At 45.3% G+C, this 16,966-nt stretch overlaps 12 non-coding genes and 2 pseudogenes across 12 annotated transcripts; all 14 read left to right on the top strand.

Annotated features, from left to right (window-relative positions):
• Positions 1–264: 264 nt before the first annotated feature.
• On the top strand, positions 265–455 carry LOC141228797 (U2 spliceosomal RNA). Its single transcript, XR_012295597.1, has one exon. It is a non-coding gene; the product is annotated as a U2 spliceosomal RNA (small nuclear RNA).
• A 1,115-nt stretch (positions 456–1,570) lies between these two features.
• Positions 1,571–1,761, top strand: LOC141228785 (U2 spliceosomal RNA). The gene has a single exon (XR_012295586.1). It is a non-coding gene; the product is annotated as a U2 spliceosomal RNA (small nuclear RNA).
• A 1,115-nt stretch (positions 1,762–2,876) lies between these two features.
• Positions 2,877–3,067, top strand: LOC141228774 (U2 spliceosomal RNA). Its single transcript, XR_012295575.1, has one exon. It is a non-coding gene; the product is annotated as a U2 spliceosomal RNA (small nuclear RNA).
• A 1,115-nt stretch (positions 3,068–4,182) lies between these two features.
• LOC141228763 (U2 spliceosomal RNA) lies at positions 4,183–4,373 on the top strand. Its single transcript, XR_012295564.1, has one exon. It is a non-coding gene; the product is annotated as a U2 spliceosomal RNA (small nuclear RNA).
• A 1,115-nt stretch (positions 4,374–5,488) lies between these two features.
• On the top strand, positions 5,489–5,679 carry LOC141228752 (U2 spliceosomal RNA). The gene has a single exon (XR_012295553.1). It is a non-coding gene; the product is annotated as a U2 spliceosomal RNA (small nuclear RNA).
• A 1,115-nt stretch (positions 5,680–6,794) lies between these two features.
• Positions 6,795–6,985, top strand: LOC141228740 (U2 spliceosomal RNA). The gene has a single exon (XR_012295542.1). It is a non-coding gene; the product is annotated as a U2 spliceosomal RNA (small nuclear RNA).
• Positions 6,986–8,100: 1,115 nt separating this feature from the next.
• Positions 8,101–8,291, top strand: LOC141228729 (U2 spliceosomal RNA). Its single transcript, XR_012295531.1, has one exon. It is a non-coding gene; the product is annotated as a U2 spliceosomal RNA (small nuclear RNA).
• Positions 8,292–9,406: 1,115 nt separating this feature from the next.
• Positions 9,407–9,597, top strand: LOC141228717 (U2 spliceosomal RNA). Its single transcript, XR_012295520.1, has one exon. It is a non-coding gene; the product is annotated as a U2 spliceosomal RNA (small nuclear RNA).
• Positions 9,598–10,712: 1,115 nt separating this feature from the next.
• LOC141228236 (U2 spliceosomal RNA) lies at positions 10,713–10,903 on the top strand. Its single transcript, XR_012295155.1, has one exon. It is a non-coding gene; the product is annotated as a U2 spliceosomal RNA (small nuclear RNA).
• Positions 10,904–12,018: 1,115 nt separating this feature from the next.
• LOC141228704 (U2 spliceosomal RNA) lies at positions 12,019–12,209 on the top strand. The gene has a single exon (XR_012295508.1). It is a non-coding gene; the product is annotated as a U2 spliceosomal RNA (small nuclear RNA).
• Positions 12,210–13,323: 1,114 nt separating this feature from the next.
• Positions 13,324–13,514, top strand: LOC141228186 (U2 spliceosomal RNA). Its single transcript, XR_012295106.1, has one exon. It is a non-coding gene; the product is annotated as a U2 spliceosomal RNA (small nuclear RNA).
• A 1,115-nt stretch (positions 13,515–14,629) lies between these two features.
• LOC141228214 (U2 spliceosomal RNA) lies at positions 14,630–14,820 on the top strand. The gene has a single exon (XR_012295133.1). It is a non-coding gene; the product is annotated as a U2 spliceosomal RNA (small nuclear RNA).
• A 1,115-nt stretch (positions 14,821–15,935) lies between these two features.
• On the top strand, positions 15,936–16,027 carry LOC141228504 (U2 spliceosomal RNA; annotated as a pseudogene).
• Positions 16,028–16,822: 795 nt separating this feature from the next.
• LOC141228469 (U2 spliceosomal RNA) lies at positions 16,823–16,966 on the top strand (annotated as a pseudogene; the record flags this gene model as incomplete).

Genomic DNA, 16,966 nt, shown 5'->3' with positions numbered 1-16,966 from the left:
CCCCCGCCTTAATTGGTTCTCCTCCCTTCCAACGGTGTTGAGGCGGGTGGGAACAGCAGGGGGTGAAGGTGCTGTGTTTAAAGAGGTGGAGTTATGCAGATCTAAAACGCGTGGATTGCAGCAGCAGCAAGCCGAAAAGTGCAGGCATGTAAGGGATCTAGAGGTTGACAACATGTCTTCTTAACGGGAGTCCAGGAGCTCATCTCCACAAATGGACTTTTCAGGATCCTTGGGTGGCTCCGTAGTTTGAAACCAATTCTGGTTATCGCTTCTCGGCCTTTTGGCTAAGATCAAGTGTAGTATCTGTTCTTATCAGTTTAATATCTGATACGTCCCCTATCTGGGGACCATATATTAAATGGATTTTTAGAACAGGGAGATGGAAAAAGAGCTTGCTCTGTCCACTCCACGCATTGACCTGGTATTGCAGTATCTCCAGGACCGGTGCACCCCTTCTTTAATGCAGTTTCTAAAATCAGAAAGAATTGAATTCAATGTTTTTTGTTCATTTTGCTTGTTTGTCGGATTTTGGGATGGACTCTTTGGCTTTGCTTTTCTTCTCCTCATTGGATTTTTCATGTTCAAAGTTGCAGAAGCCAGATTACAAGCTCATTTTGGTTCAACTTCAGCAACTGTGCATTGCATTGCCATGTAATGTGATGCAATGCTATCTTTCTAGCTCTCCCTTTTTACTTCCTTTTGGATAAACAGACATATTAGGCAAGCATTTTGGAGCTTTCACCTAAATAACTACAGGTGGTGAGATAAGCTGCACAATATAATTGACCTTTCAGTATATTGTTGCACACACACCATCTATTTAGCAAATGCCCTTGTTATCAACAGCAGCCTTTTAAACTCACCTGAGCTAACAGGTATGTGCGCTGGTTACTCTGCTGCGCTTAAAATTTCTTTTTTGGTTTGCTACAATGCCTTTTCTGAAACGTTGTCTCCTTCTGCTGGAACACTGACTTCTTTCATTTAATGCCTGCAGACTATAAAAGAGAACCCAACCCAAAAAGTTTGGTTGATTAGTCTGTGGCATTCTGTTAAACTGTTGCTTATGGCGGTCTCTGTGAGCTTCTCAGCGACATTCAGCCAGCCAGGTATCCTGCCTGCAGTAGATGGAATGTGGCAATGGAACGCTGGCTGCGCGTGTCATAATAGGCTCTGAGCCTTTATATACCTGTGCACAGCAGCAGCCACCTTCAGTCTGCTGCTGGACAGCCAGCAGCAGCAGCAGCAGGAGAGGTATGTAATCAGGAGCCCTCCTGCTAAGGGTAGACAGCTGCTCGTTCCACCCCACCCCCCGCCTTAATTGGTTCTCCTCCCTTCCAACGGTGTTGAGGCGGGTGGGAACAGCAGGGGGTGAAGGTGCTGTGTTTAAAGAGGTGGAGTTATGCAGATCTAAAACGCGTGGATTGCAGCAGCAGCAAGCCGAAAAGTGCAGGCATGTAAGGGATCTAGAGGTTGACAACATGTCTTCTTAACGGGAGTCCAGGAGCTCATCTCCACAAATGGACTTTTCAGGATCCTTGGGTGGCTCCGTAGTTTGAAACCAATTCTGGTTATCGCTTCTCGGCCTTTTGGCTAAGATCAAGTGTAGTATCTGTTCTTATCAGTTTAATATCTGATACGTCCCCTATCTGGGGACCATATATTAAATGGATTTTTAGAACAGGGAGATGGAAAAAGAGCTTGCTCTGTCCACTCCACGCATTGACCTGGTATTGCAGTATCTCCAGGACCGGTGCACCCCTTCTTTAATGCAGTTTCTAAAATCAGAAAGAATTGAATTCAATGTTTTTTGTTCATTTTGCTTGTTTGTCGGATTTTGGGATGGACTCTTTGGCTTTGCTTTTCTTCTCCTCATTGGATTTTTCATGTTCAAAGTTGCAGAAGCCAGATTACAAGCTCATTTTGGTTCAACTTCAGCAACTGTGCATTGCATTGCCATGTAATGTGATGCAATGCTATCTTTCTAGCTCTCCCTTTTTACTTCCTTTTGGATAAACAGACATATTAGGCAAGCATTTTGGAGCTTTCACCTAAATAACTACAGGTGGTGAGATAAGCTGCACAATATAATTGACCTTTCAGTATATTGTTGCACACACACCATCTATTTAGCAAATGCCCTTGTTATCAACAGCAGCCTTTTAAACTCACCTGAGCTAACAGGTATGTGCGCTGGTTACTCTGCTGCGCTTAAAATTTCTTTTTTGGTTTGCTACAATGCCTTTTCTGAAACGTTGTCTCCTTCTGCTGGAACACTGACTTCTTTCATTTAATGCCTGCAGACTATAAAAGAGAACCCAACCCAAAAAGTTTGGTTGATTAGTCTGTGGCATTCTGTTAAACTGTTGCTTATGGCGGTCTCTGTGAGCTTCTCAGCGACATTCAGCCAGCCAGGTATCCTGCCTGCAGTAGATGGAATGTGGCAATGGAACGCTGGCTGCGCGTGTCATAATAGGCTCTGAGCCTTTATATACCTGTGCACAGCAGCAGCCACCTTCAGTCTGCTGCTGGACAGCCAGCAGCAGCAGCAGCAGGAGAGGTATGTAATCAGGAGCCCTCCTGCTAAGGGTAGACAGCTGCTCGTTCCACCCCACCCCCCGCCTTAATTGGTTCTCCTCCCTTCCAACGGTGTTGAGGCGGGTGGGGATAGCAGGGGGTGAAGGTGCTGTGTTTAAAGAGGTGGAGTTATGCAGATCTAAAACGCGTGGATTGCAGCAGCAGCAAGCCGAAAAGTGCAGGCATGTAAGGGATCTAGAGGTTGACAACATGTCTTCTTAACGGGAGTCCAGGAGCTCATCTCCACAAATGGACTTTTCAGGATCCTTGGGTGGCTCCGTAGTTTGAAACCAATTCTGGTTATCGCTTCTCGGCCTTTTGGCTAAGATCAAGTGTAGTATCTGTTCTTATCAGTTTAATATCTGATACGTCCCCTATCTGGGGACCATATATTAAATGGATTTTTAGAACAGGGAGATGGAAAAAGAGCTTGCTCTGTCCACTCCACGCATTGACCTGGTATTGCAGTATCTCCAGGACCGGTGCACCCCTTCTTTAATGCAGTTTCTAAAATCAGAAAGAATTGAATTCAATGTTTTTTGTTCATTTTGCTTGTTTGTCGGATTTTGGGATGGACTCTTTGGCTTTGTTTTTCTTCTCCTCATTGGATTTTTCATGTTCAAAGTTGCAGAAGCCAGATTACAAGCTCATTTTGGTTCAACTTCAGCAACTGTGCATTGCATTGCCATGTAATGTGATGCAATGCTATCTTTCTAGCTCTCCCTTTTTACTTCCTTTTGGATAAACAGACATATTAGGCAAGCATTTTGGAGCTTTCACCTAAATAACTACAGGTGGTGAGATAAGCTGCACAATATAATTGACCTTTCAGTATATTGTTGCACACACACCATCTATTTAGCAAATGCCCTTGTTATCAACAGCAGCCTTTTAAACTCACCTGAGCTAACAGGTATGTGCGCTGGTTACTCTGCTGCGCTTAAAATTTCTTTTTTGGTTTGCTACAATGCCTTTTCTGAAACGTTGTCTCCTTCTGCTGGAACACTGACTTCTTTCATTTAATGCCTGCAGACTATAAAAGAGAACCCAACCCAAAAAGTTTGGTTGATTAGTCTGTGGCATTCTGTTAAACTGTTGCTTATGGCGGTCTCTGTGAGCTTCTCAGCGACATTCAGCCAGCCAGGTATCCTGCCTGCAGTAGATGGAATGTGGCAATGGAACGCTGGCTGCGCGTGTCATAATAGGCTCTGAGCCTTTATATACCTGTGCACAGCAGCAGCCACCTTCAGTCTGCTGCTGGACAGCCAGCAGCAGCAGCAGCAGGAGAGGTATGTAATCAGGAGCCCTCCTGCTAAGGGTAGACAGCTGCTCGTTCCACCCCACCCCCCGCCTTAATTGGTTCTCCTCCCTTCCAACGGTGTTGAGGCGGGTGGGAACAGCAGGGGGTGAAGGTGCTGTGTTTAAAGAGGTGGAGTTATGCAGATCTAAAACGCGTGGATTGCAGCAGCAGCAAGCCGAAAAGTGCAGGCATGTAAGGGATCTAGAGGTTGACAACATGTCTTCTTAACGGGAGTCCAGGAGCTCATCTCCACAAATGGACTTTTCAGGATCCTTGGGTGGCTCCGTAGTTTGAAACCAATTCTGGTTATCGCTTCTCGGCCTTTTGGCTAAGATCAAGTGTAGTATCTGTTCTTATCAGTTTAATATCTGATACGTCCCCTATCTGGGGACCATATATTAAATGGATTTTTAGAACAGGGAGATGGAAAAAGAGCTTGCTCTGTCCACTCCACGCATTGACCTGGTATTGCAGTATCTCCAGGACCGGTGCACCCCTTCTTTAATGCAGTTTCTAAAATCAGAAAGAATTGAATTCAATGTTTTTTGTTCATTTTGCTTGTTTGTCGGATTTTGGGATGGACTCTTTGGCTTTGCTTTTCTTCTCCTCATTGGATTTTTCATGTTCAAAGTTGCAGAAGCCAGATTACAAGCTCATTTTGGTTCAACTTCAGCAACTGTGCATTGCATTGCCATGTAATGTGATGCAATGCTATCTTTCTAGCTCTCCCTTTTTACTTCCTTTTGGATAAACAGACATATTAGGCAAGCATTTTGGAGCTTTCACCTAAATAACTACAGGTGGTGAGATAAGCTGCACAATATAATTGACCTTTCAGTATATTGTTGCACACACACCATCTATTTAGCAAATGCCCTTGTTATCAACAGCAGCCTTTTAAACTCACCTGAGCTAACAGGTATGTGCGCTGGTTACTCTGCTGCGCTTAAAATTTCTTTTTTGGTTTGCTACAATGCCTTTTCTGAAACGTTGTCTCCTTCTGCTGGAACACTGACTTCTTTCATTTAATGCCTGCAGACTATAAAAGAGAACCCAACCCAAAAAGTTTGGTTGATTAGTCTGTGGCATTCTGTTAAACTGTTGCTTATGGCGGTCTCTGTGAGCTTCTCAGCGACATTCAGCCAGCCAGGTATCCTGCCTGCAGTAGATGGAATGTGGCAATGGAACGCTGGCTGCGCGTGTCATAATAGGCTCTGAGCCTTTATATACCTGTGCACAGCAGCAGCCACCTTCAGTCTGCTGCTGGACAGCCAGCAGCAGCAGCAGCAGGAGAGGTATGTAATCAGGAGCCCTCCTGCTAAGGGTAGACAGCTGCTCGTTCCACCCCACCCCCCGCCTTAATTGGTTCTCCTCCCTTCCAACGGTGTTGAGGCGGGTGGGAACAGCAGGGGGTGAAGGTGCTGTGTTTAAAGAGGTGGAGTTATGCAGATCTAAAACGCGTGGATTGCAGCATCAGCAAGCCGAAAAGTGCAGGCATGTAAGGGATCTAGAGGTTGACAACATGTCTTCTTAACGGGAGTCCAGGAGCTCATCTCCACAAATGGACTTTTCAGGATCCTAGGGTGGCTCCGTAGTTTGAAACCAATTCTGGTTATCGCTTCTCGGCCTTTTGGCTAAGATCAAGTGTAGTATCTGTTCTTATCAGTTTAATATCTGATACGTCCCCTATCTGGGGACCATATATTAAATGGATTTTTAGAACAGGGAGATGGAAAAAGAGCTTGCTCTGTCCACTCCACGCATTGACCTGGTATTGCAGTATCTCCAGGACCGGTGCACCCCTTCTTTAATGCAGTTTCTAAAATCAGAAAGAATTGAATTCAATGTTTTTTGTTCATTTTGCTTGTTTGTCGGATTTTGGGATGGACTCTTTGGCTTTGCTTTTCTTCTCCTCATTGGATTTTTCATGTTCAAAGTTGCAGAAGCCAGATTACAAGCTCATTTTGGTTCAACTTCAGCAACTGTGCATTGCATTGCCATGTAATGTGATGCAATGCTATCTTTCTAGCTCTCCCTTTTTACTTCCTTTTGGATAAACAGACATATTAGGCAAGCATTTTGGAGCTTTCACCTAAATAACTACAGGTGGTGAGATAAGCTGCACAATATAATTGACCTTTCAGTATATTGTTGCACACACACCATCTATTTAGCAAATGCCCTTGTTATCAACAGCAGCCTTTTAAACTCACCTGAGCTAACAGGTATGTGCGCTGGTTACTCTGCTGCGCTTAAAATTTCTTTTTTGGTTTGCTACAATGCCTTTTCTGAAACGTTGTCTCCTTCTGCTGGAACACTGACTTCTTTCATTTAATGCCTGCAGACTATAAAAGAGAACCCAACCCAAAAAGTTTGGTTGATTAGTCTGTGGCATTCTGTTAAACTGTTGCTTATGGCGGTCTCTGTGAGCTTCTCAGCGACATTCAGCCAGCCAGGTATCCTGCCTGCAGTAGATGGAATGTGGCAATGGAACGCTGGCTGCGCGTGTCATAATAGGCTCTGAGCCTTTATATACCTGTGCACAGCAGCAGCCACCTTCAGTCTGCTGCTGGACAGCCAGCAGCAGCAGCAGCAGGAGAGGTATGTAATCAGGAGCCCTCCTGCTAAGGGTAGACAGCTGCTCGTTCCACCCCACCCCCCGCCTTAATTGGTTCTCCTCCCTTCCAACGGTGTTGAGGCGGGTGGGAACAGCAGGGGGTGAAGGTGCTGTGTTTAAAGAGGTGGAGTTATGCAGATCTAAAACGCGTGGATTGCAGCAGCAGCAAGCCGAAAAGTGCAGGCATGTAAGGGATCTAGAGGTTGACAACATGTCTTCTTAACGGGAGTCCAGGAGCTCATCTCCACAAATGGACTTTTCAGGATCCTTGGGTGGCTCCGTAGTTTGAAACCAATTCTGGTTATCGCTTCTCGGCCTTTTGGCTAAGATCAAGTGTAGTATCTGTTCTTATCAGTTTAATATCTGATACGTCCCCTATCTGGGGACCATATATTAAATGGATTTTTAGAACAGGGAGATGGAAAAAGAGCTTGCTCTGTCCACTCCACGCATTGACCTGGTATTGCAGTATCTCCAGGACCGGTGCACCCCTTCTTTAATGCAGTTTCTAAAATCAGAAAGAATTGAATTCAATGTTTTTTGTTCATTTTGCTTGTTTGTCGGATTTTGGGATGGACTCTTTGGCTTTGCTTTTCTTCTCCTCATTGGATTTTTCATGTTCAAAGTTGCAGAAGCCAGATTACAAGCTCATTTTGGTTCAACTTCAGCAACTGTGCATTGCATTGCCATGTAATGTGATGCAATGCTATCTTTCTAGCTCTCCCTTTTTACTTCCTTTTGGATAAACAGACATATTAGGCAAGCATTTTGGAGCTTTCACCTAAATAACTACAGGTGGTGAGATAAGCTGCACAATATAATTGACCTTTCAGTATATTGTTGCACACACACCATCTATTTAGCAAATGCCCTTGTTATCAACAGCAGCCTTTTAAACTCACCTGAGCTAACAGGTATGTGCGCTGGTTACTCTGCTGCGCTTAAAATTTCTTTTTTGGTTTGCTACAATGCCTTTTCTGAAACGTTGTCTCCTTCTGCTGGAACACTGACTTCTTTCATTTAATGCCTGCAGACTATAAAAGAGAACCCAACCCAAAAAGTTTGGTTGATTAGTCTGTGGCATTCTGTTAAACTGTTGCTTATGGCGGTCTCTGTGAGCTTCTCAGCGACATTCAGCCAGCCAGGTATCCTGCCTGCAGTAGATGGAATGTGGCAATGGAACGCTGGCTGCGCGTGTCATAATAGGCTCTGAGCCTTTATATACCTGTGCACAGCAGCAGCCACCTTCAGTCTGCTGCTGGACAGCCAGCAGCAGCAGCAGCAGGAGAGGTATGTAATCAGGAGCCCTCCTGCTAAGGGTAGACAGCTGCTCGTTCCACCCCACCCCCCGCCTTAATTGGTTCTCCTCCCTTCCAACGGTGTTGAGGCGGGTGGGAACAGCAGGGGGTGAAGGTGCAGTGTTTAAAGAGGTGGAGTTATGCAGATCTAAAACGCGTGGATTGCAGCAGCAGCAAGCCGAAAAGTGCAGGCATGTAAGGGATCTAGAGGTTGACAACATGTCTTCTTAACGGGAGTCCAGGAGCTCATCTCCACAAATGGACTTTTCAGGATCCTTGGGTGGCTCCGTAGTTTGAAACCAATTCTGGTTATCGCTTCTCGGCCTTTTGGCTAAGATCAAGTGTAGTATCTGTTCTTATCAGTTTAATATCTGATACGTCCCCTATCTGGGGACCATATATTAAATGGATTTTTAGAACAGGGAGATGGAAAAAGAGCTTGCTCTGTCCACTCCACGCATTGACCTGGTATTGCAGTATCTCCAGGACCGGTGCACCCCTTCTTTAATGCAGTTTCTAAAATCAGAAAGAATTGAATTCAATGTTTTTTGTTCATTTTGCTTGTTTGTCGGATTTTGGGATGGACTCTTTGGCTTTGCTTTTCTTCTCCTCATTGGATTTTTCATGTTCAAAGTTGCAGAAGCCAGATTACAAGCTCATTTTGGTTCAACTTCAGCAACTGTGCATTGCATTGCCATGTAATGTGATGCAATGCTATCTTTCTAGCTCTCCCTTTTTACTTCCTTTTGGATAAACAGACATATTAGGCAAGCATTTTGGAGCTTTCACCTAAATAACTACAGGTGGTGAGATAAGCTGCACAATATAATTGACCTTTCAGTATATTGTTGCACACACACCATCTATTTAGCAAATGCCCTTGTTATCAACAGCAGACTTTTAAACTCACCTGAGCTAACAGGTATGTGCGCTGGTTACTCTGCTGCGCTTAAAATTTCTTTTTTGGTTTGCTACAATGCCTTTTCTGAAACGTTGTCTCCTTCTGCTGGAACACTGACTTCTTTCATTTAATGCCTGCAGACTATAAAAGAGAACCCAACCCAAAAAGTTTGGTTGATTAGTCTGTGGCATTCTGTTAAACTGTTGCTTATGGCGGTCTCTGTGAGCTTCTCAGCGACATTCAGCCAGCCAGGTATCCTGCCTGCAGTAGATGGAATGTGGCAATGGAACGCTGGCTGCGCGTGTCATAATAGGCTCTGAGCCTTTATATACCTGTGCACAGCAGCAGCCACCTTCAGTCTGCTGCTGGACAGCCAGCAGCAGCAGCAGCAGGAGAGGTATGTAATCAGGAGCCCTCCTGCTAAGGGTAGACAGCTGCTCGTTCCACCCCACCCCCCGCCTTAATTGGTTCTCCTCCCTTCCAACGGTGTTGAGGCGGGTGGGAACAGCAGGGGGTGAAGGTGCTGTGTTTAAAGAGGTGGAGTTATGCAGATCTAAAACGCGTGGATTGCAGCAGCAGCAAGCCGAAAAGTGCAGGCATGTAAGGGATCTAGAGGTTGACAACATGTCTTCTTAACGGGAGTCCAGGAGCTCATCTCCACAAATGGACTTTTCAGGATCCTTGGGTGGCTCCGTAGTTTGAAACCAATTCTGGTTATCGCTTCTCGGCCTTTTGGCTAAGATCAAGTGTAGTATCTGTTCTTATCAGTTTAATATCTGATACGTCCCCTATCTGGGGACCATATATTAAATGGATTTTTAGAACAGGGAGATGGAAAAAGAGCTTGCTCTGTCCACTCCACGCATTGACCTGGTATTGCAGTATCTCCAGGACCGGTGCACCCCTTCTTTAATGCAGTTTCTAAAATCAGAAAGAATTGAATTCAATGGTTTTTGTTCATTTTGCTTGTTTGTCGGATTTTGGGATGGACTCTTTGGCTTTGCTTTTCTTCTCCTCATTGGATTTTTCATGTTCAAAGTTGCAGAAGCCAGATTACAAGCTCATTTTGGTTCAACTTCAGCAACTGTGCATTGCATTGCCATGTAATGTGATGCAATGCTATCTTTCTAGCTCTCCCTTTTTACTTCCTTTTGGATAAACAGACATATTAGGCAAGCATTTTGGAGCTTTCACCTAAATAACTACAGGTGGTGAGATAAGCTGCACAATATAATTGACCTTTCAGTATATTGTTGCACACACACCATCTATTTAGCAAATGCCCTTGTTATCAACAGCAGCCTTTTAAACTCACCTGAGCTAACAGGTATGTGCGCTGGTTACTCTGCTGCGCTTAAAATTTCTTTTTTGGTTTGCTACAATGCCTTTTCTGAAACGTTGTCTCCTTCCGCTGGAACACTGACTTCTTTCATTTAATGCCTGCAGACTATAAAAGAGAACCCAACCCAAAAAGTTTGGTTGATTAGTCTGTGGCATTCTGTTAAACTGTTGCTTATGGCGGTCTCTGTGAGCTTCTCAGCGACATTCAGCCAGCCAGGTATCCTGCCTGCAGTAGATGGAATGTGGCAATGGAACGCTGGCTGCGCGTGTCATAATAGGCTCTGAGCCTTTATATACCTGTGCACAGCAGCAGCCACCTTCAGTCTGCTGCTGGACAGCCAGCAGCAGCAGCAGCAGGAGAGGTATGTAATCAGGAGCCCTCCTGCTAAGGGTAGACAGCTGCTCGTTCCACCCCACCCCCCGCCTTAATTGGTTCTCCTCCCTTCCAACGGTGTTGAGGCGGGTGGGAACAGCAGGGGGTGAAGGTGCAGTGTTTAAAGAGGTGGAGTTATGCAGATCTAAAACGCGTGGATTGCAGCAGCAGCAAGCCGAAAAGTGCAGGCATCTAAGGGATCTAGAGGTTGACAACATGTCTTCTTAACGGGAGTCCAGGAGCTCATCTCCACAAATGGACTTTTCAGGATCCTTGGGTGGCTCCGTAGTTTGAAACCAATTCTGGTTATCGCTTCTCGGCCGTTTGGCTAAGATCAAGTGTAGTATCTGTTCTTATCAGTTTAATATCTGATACGTCCCCTATCTGGGGACCATATATTAAATGGATTTTTAGAACAGGGAGATGGAAAAAGAGCTTGCTCTGTCCACTCCACGCATTGACCTGGTATTGCAGTATCTCCAGGACCGGTGCACCCCTTCTTTAATGCAGTTTCTAAAATCAGAAAGAATTGAATTCAATGTTTTTTGTTCATTTTGCTTGTTTGTCGGATTTTGGGATGGACTCTTTGGCTTTGCTTTTCTTCTCCTCATTGGATTTTTCATGTTCAAAGTTGCAGAAGCCAGATTACAAGCTCATTTTGGTTCAACTTCAGCAACTGTGCATTGCATTGCCATGTAATGTGATGCAATGCTATCTTTCTAGCTCTCCCTTTTTACTTCCTTTTGGATAAACAGACATATTAGGCAAGCATTTTGGAGCTTTCACCTAAATAACTACAGGTGGTGAGATAAGCTGCACAATATAATTGACCTTTCAGTATATTGTTGCACACACACCATCAATTTAGCAAATGCCCTTGTTATCAACAGCAGCCTTTTAAACTCACCTGAGCTAACAGGTATGTGCGCTGGTTACTCTGCTGCGCTTAAAATTTCTTTTTTGGTTTGCTATAATGCCTTTTCTGAAACGTTGTCTCCTTCTGCTGGAACACTGACTTCTTTCATTTAATGCCTGCAGACTATAAAAGAGAACCCAACCCAAAAAGTTTGGTTGATTAGTCTGTGGCATTCTGTTAAACTGTTGCTTATGGCGGTCTCTGTGAGCTTCTCAGCGACATTCAGCCAGCCAGGTATCCTGCCTGCAGTAGATGGAATGTGGCAATGGAACGCTGGCTGCGCGTGTCATAATAGGCTCTGAGCCTTTATATACCTGTGCACAGCAGCAGCCACCTTCAGTCTGCTGCTGGACAGCCAGCAGCAGCAGCAGCAGGAGAGGTATGTAATCAGGAGCCCTCCTGCTAAGGGTAGACAGCTGCTCGTTCCACCCCACCCCCCGCCTTAATTGGTTCTCCTCCCTTCCAACGGTGTTGAGGTGGGTGGGAACAGCAGGGGGTGAAGGTGCTGTGTTTAAAGAGGTGGAGTTATGCAGATCTAAAACGCGTGGATTGCAGCAGCAGCAAGCCGAAAAGTGCAGGCATGTAAGGGATCTAGAGGTTGACAACATGTCTTCTTAACGGGAGTCCAGGAGCTCATCTCCACAAATGGACTTTTCAGGATCCTTGGGTGGCTCCGTAGTTTGAAACCAATTCTGGTTATCGCTTCTCGGCCTTTTGGCTAAGATCAAGTGTAGTATCTGTTCTTATCAGTTTAATATCTGATACGTCCCCTATCTGGGGACCATATATTAAATGGATTTTTAGAACAGGGAGATGGAAAAAGAGCTTGCTCTGTCCACTCCACGCATTGACCTGGTATTGCAGTATCTCCAGGACCGGTGCACCCCTTCTTTAATGCAGTTTCTAAAATCAGAAAGAATTGAATTCAATGTTTTTTGTTCATTTTGCTTGTTTGTCGGATTTGGGGATGGACTCTTTGGCTTTGCTTTTCTTCTCCTCATTGGATTTTTCATGTTCAAAGTTGCAGAAGCCAGATTACAAGCTCATTTTGGTTCAACTTCAGCAACTGTGCATTGCATTGCCATGTAATGTGATGCAATGCTATCTTTCTAGCTCTCCCTTTTACTTCCTTTTGGATAAACAGACATATTAGGCAAGCATTTTGGAGCTTTCACCTAAATAACTACAGGTGGTGAGATAAGCTGCACAATATAATTGACCTTTCAGTATATTGTTGCACACACACCATCTATTTAGCAAATGCCCTTGTTATCAACAGCAGCCTTTTAAACTCACCTGAGCTAACAGGTATGTGCGCTGGTTACTCTGCTGCGCTTAAAATTTCTTTTTTGGTTTGCTACAATGCCTTTTCTGAAACGTTGTCTCCTTCTGCTGGAACACTGACTTCTTTCATTTAATGCCTGCAGACTATAAAAGAGAACCCAACCCAAAAAGTTTGGTTGATTAGTCTGTGGCATTCTGTTAAACTGTTGCTTATGGCGGTCTCTGTGAGCTTCTCAGCGACATTCAGCCAGCCAGGTATCCTGCCTGCAGTAGATGGAATGTGGCAATGGAACGCTGGCTGCGCGTGTCATAATAGGCTCTGAGCCTTTATATACCTGTGCACAGCAGCAGCCACCTTCAGTCTGCTGCTGGACAGCCAGCAGCAGCAGCAGCAGGAGAGGTATGTAATCAGGAGCCCTCCTGCTAAGGGTAGACAGCTGCTCGTTCCACCCCACCCCCCGCCTTAATTGGTTCTCCTCCCTTCCAACGGTGTTGAGGCGGGTGGGAACAGCAGGGGGTGAAGGTGCTGTGTTTAAAGAGGTGGAGTTATGCAGATCTAAAACGCGTGGATTGCAGCAGCAGCAAGCCGAAAAGTGCAGGCATGTAAGGGATCTAGAGGTTGACAACATGTCTTCTTAACGGGAGTCCAGGAGCTCATCTCCACAAATGGACTTTTCAGGATCCTTGGGTGGCTCCGTAGTTTGAAACCAATTCTGGTTATCGCTTCTCGGCCTTTTGGCTAAGATCAAGTGTAGTATCTGTTCTTATCAGTTTAATATCTGATACGTCCCCTATCTGGGGACCATATATTAAATGGATTTTTAGAACAGGGAGATGGAAAAAGAGCTTGCTCTGTCCACTCCACGCATTGACCTGGTATTGCAGTATCTCCAGGACCGATGCACCCCTTCTTTAATGCAGTTTCTAAAATCAGAAAGAATTGAATTCAATGTTTTTTGTTCATTTTGCTTGTTTGTCGGATTTTGGGATGGACTCTTTGGCTTTGCTTTTCTTCTCCTCATTGGATTTTTCATGTTCAAAGTTGCAGAAGCCAGATTACAAGCTCATTTTGGTTCAACTTCAGCAACTGTGCATTGCATTGCCATGTAATGTGATGCAATGCTATCTTTCTAGCTCTCCCTTTTTACTTCCTTTTGGATAAACAGACATATTAGGCAAGCATTTTGGAGCTTTCACCTAAATAACTACAGGTGGTGAGATAAGCTGCACAATATAATTGACCTTTCAGTATATTGTTGCACACACACCATCTATTTAGCAAATGCCCTTGTTATCAACAGCAGCCTTTTAAACTCACCTGAGCTAACAGGTATGTGCGCTGGTTACTCTGCTGCGCTTAAAATTTCTTTTTTGGTTTGCTACAATGCCTTTTCTGAAACGTTGTCTCCTTCTGCTGGAACACTGACTTCTTTCATTTAATGCCTGCAGACTATAAAAGAGAACCCAACCCAAAAAGTTTGGTTGATTAGTCTGTGGCATTCTGTTAAACTGTTGCTTATGGCGGTCTCGGTGAGCTTCTCAGCGACATTCAGCCAGCCAGGTATCCTGCCTGCAGTAGATGGAATGTGGCAATGGAACGCTGGCTGCGCGTGTCATAATAGGCTCTGAGCCTTTATATACCTGTGCACAGCAGCAGCCACCTTCAGTCTGCTGCTGGACAGCCAGCAGCAGCAGCAGCAGGAGAGGTATGTAATCAGGAGCCCTCCTGCTAAGGGTAGACAGCTGCTCGTTCCACCCCACCCCCCGCCTTAATTGGTTCTCCTCCCTTCCAACGGTGTTGAGGTGGGTGGGAACAGCAGGGGGTGAAGGTGCTGTGTTTAAAGAGGTGGAGTTATGCAGATCTAAAACGCGTGGATTGCAGCAGCAGCAAGCCGAAAAGTGCAGGCATGTAAGGGATCTAGAGGTTGACAACATGTCTTCTTAACGGGAGTCCAGGAGCTCATCTCCACAAATGGACTTTTCAGGATCCTTGGGTGGCTCCGTAGTTTGAAACCAATTCTGGTTATCGCTTCTCGGCCTTTTGGCTAAGATCAAGTGTAGTATCTGTTCTTATCAGTTTAATATCTGATACGTCCTCTATCTGGGGACCATATATTAAATGGATTTTTAGAACAGGGAGATGGAAAAAGAGCTTGCTCTGTCCACTCCACGCATTGACCTGGTATTGCAGTATCTCCAGGACCGGTGCACCCCTTCTTTAATGCAGTTTCTAAAATCAGAAAGAATTGAATTCAATGTTTTTTGTTCATTTTGCTTGTTTGTCGGATTTTGGGATGGACTCTTTGGCTTTGCTTTTCTTCTTCTCATTGGATTTTTCATGTTCAAAGTTGCAGAAGCCAGATTACAAGCTCATTTTGGTTCAACTTCAGCAACTGTGCATTGCATTGCCATGTAATGTGATGCAATGCTATCTTTCTAGCTCTCCCTTTTTACTTCCTTTTGGATAAACAGACATATTAGGCAAGCATTTTGGAGCTTTCACCTAAATAACTACAGGTGGTGAGATAAGCTGCACAATATAATTGACCTTTCAGTATATTGTTGCACACACACCATCTATTTAGCAAATGCCCTTGTTATCAACAGCAGCCTTTTAAACTCACCTGAGCTAACAGGTATGTGCGCTGGTTACTCTGCTGCGCTTAAAATTTCTTTTTTGGTTTGCTACAATGCCTTTTCTGAAACGTTGTCTCCTTCTGCTGGAACACTGACTTCTTTCATTTAATGCCTGCAGACTATAAAAGAGAACCCAACCCAAAAAGTTTGGTTGATTAGTCTGTGGCATTCTGTTAAACTGTTGCTTATGGCGGTCTCTGTGAGCTTCTCAGCGACATTCAGCCAGCCAGGTATCCTGCCTGCAGTAGATGGAATGTGGCAATGGAACGCTGGCTGCGCGTGTCATAATAGGCTCTGAGCCTTTATATACCTGTGCACAGCAGCAGCCACCTTCAGTCTGCTGCTGGACAGCCAGCAGCAGCAGCAGCAGGAGAGGTATGTAATCAGGAGCCCTCCTGCTAAGGGTAGACAGCTGCTCGTTCCACCCCACCCCCCGCCTTAATTGGTTCTCCTCCCTTCCAACGGTGTTGAGGCGGGTGGGAACAGCAGGGGGTGAAGGTGCTGTGTTTAAAGAGGTGGAGTTATGCAGATCTATAACGCGTGGATTGCAACAGCAGCAAGCCGAAAAGTGCAGGCATGTAAGGGATCTAGAGGTTGACAACATGTCTTCTTAACGGGAGTCCAGGAGCTCATCTCCACAAATGGACTTTTCAGGATCCTTGGGTGGCTCCGTAGTTTGAAACCAATTCTGGTTATCGCTTCTCGGCCTTTTGGCTAAGATCAAGTGTAGTATCTTTCGAAAAGGCGGTTTTGGATGTTGGCCGCCCTACTAGATTGATACATTATGCACACTGGGGTTTAGGCGCTTGTTAGTACGCCAGGTGGCTAATATAGTCATCTGGTGGAAAGCATGGCCCCCCAGGATCGACGCCATTGGGCCGGGGAAGATCGAAAGCCCGAAGTGTGAAGTGCCCCAGGAGTGGTGACCCTGGGGTGCCTTAACTCACTGGGATTGGGAACCACACTTGAGTTTATGGCACATTTGCACTAGCACTTCAATATTTCTTTCTTCACACGCACCCTTATTCCGGGCCTTCTGGCCTTAGGATGGAGAATTTTTCAATTCCCGGTCGAAGGTCCGGGCAGTATTATACTGTGAAACCTTCACTATTTATTTAAATTTCTTTGTCACTGTGTGTCCACTTATTCACGTGTGTTACGTCCTACTAGGATTTTGTCGGGATGCGGTTCCCTTACGGGTTCCTCTCTTGGCAGGTCTAGGGGGGGAGTGTGTGGCCATCAGGTTCCGCTCCCCCCTGAAACCCCTTGGCTCTCCTCTTTCGGGAGGAGAGCGTTGTTGGCTCCCCTCTTCCGGGAGGGGAGCACAGTCTTTGGCTCCCAGTGCCTTGCTCGGGTGAGAACTCGGGCAGGTGCTGGGGGTAAGATTGGGTCGCCTCTGGCTCCGGCTGGAGGTGGCTATTTGTCCCTGTTTCTCGCTGTGGCCTTCTGGCTCGGAGGGACGGGGAATGGTTTGGGGGACCCTTCTCCTTTTGGAGAGGGTTTCAAGAAGACCAGCATCCTAGTGCACTTTTTTTGTGGCACTTGTCACTTTTTTAAGCGCACTCGGGTTTTGTACACGAATTCGGGCTTTCGATAAAAAAAAAAAAAAAATCTGTTCTTATCAGTTTAATATCTGATACGTCCCCTATCTGGGGACCATATATTAAATGGATTTTTAGAACAGGGAGATGGAAAAAGAGCTTGCTCTGTCCACTCCACGCATTG

This window comes from Phyllobates terribilis, unplaced genomic scaffold, assembly GCF_046119375.1.
Source record: "Phyllobates terribilis strain yellow unplaced genomic scaffold, ASM4611937v1 Scaffold_437__1_contigs__length_1545540, whole genome shotgun sequence".
Classification (NCBI taxonomy): Eukaryota; Metazoa; Chordata; class Amphibia; order Anura; family Dendrobatidae; genus Phyllobates; species Phyllobates terribilis.
The sequence above is the reverse complement of the archived record's forward strand: the minus strand, read 5'-3'. Positions and strand labels throughout refer to the sequence as shown.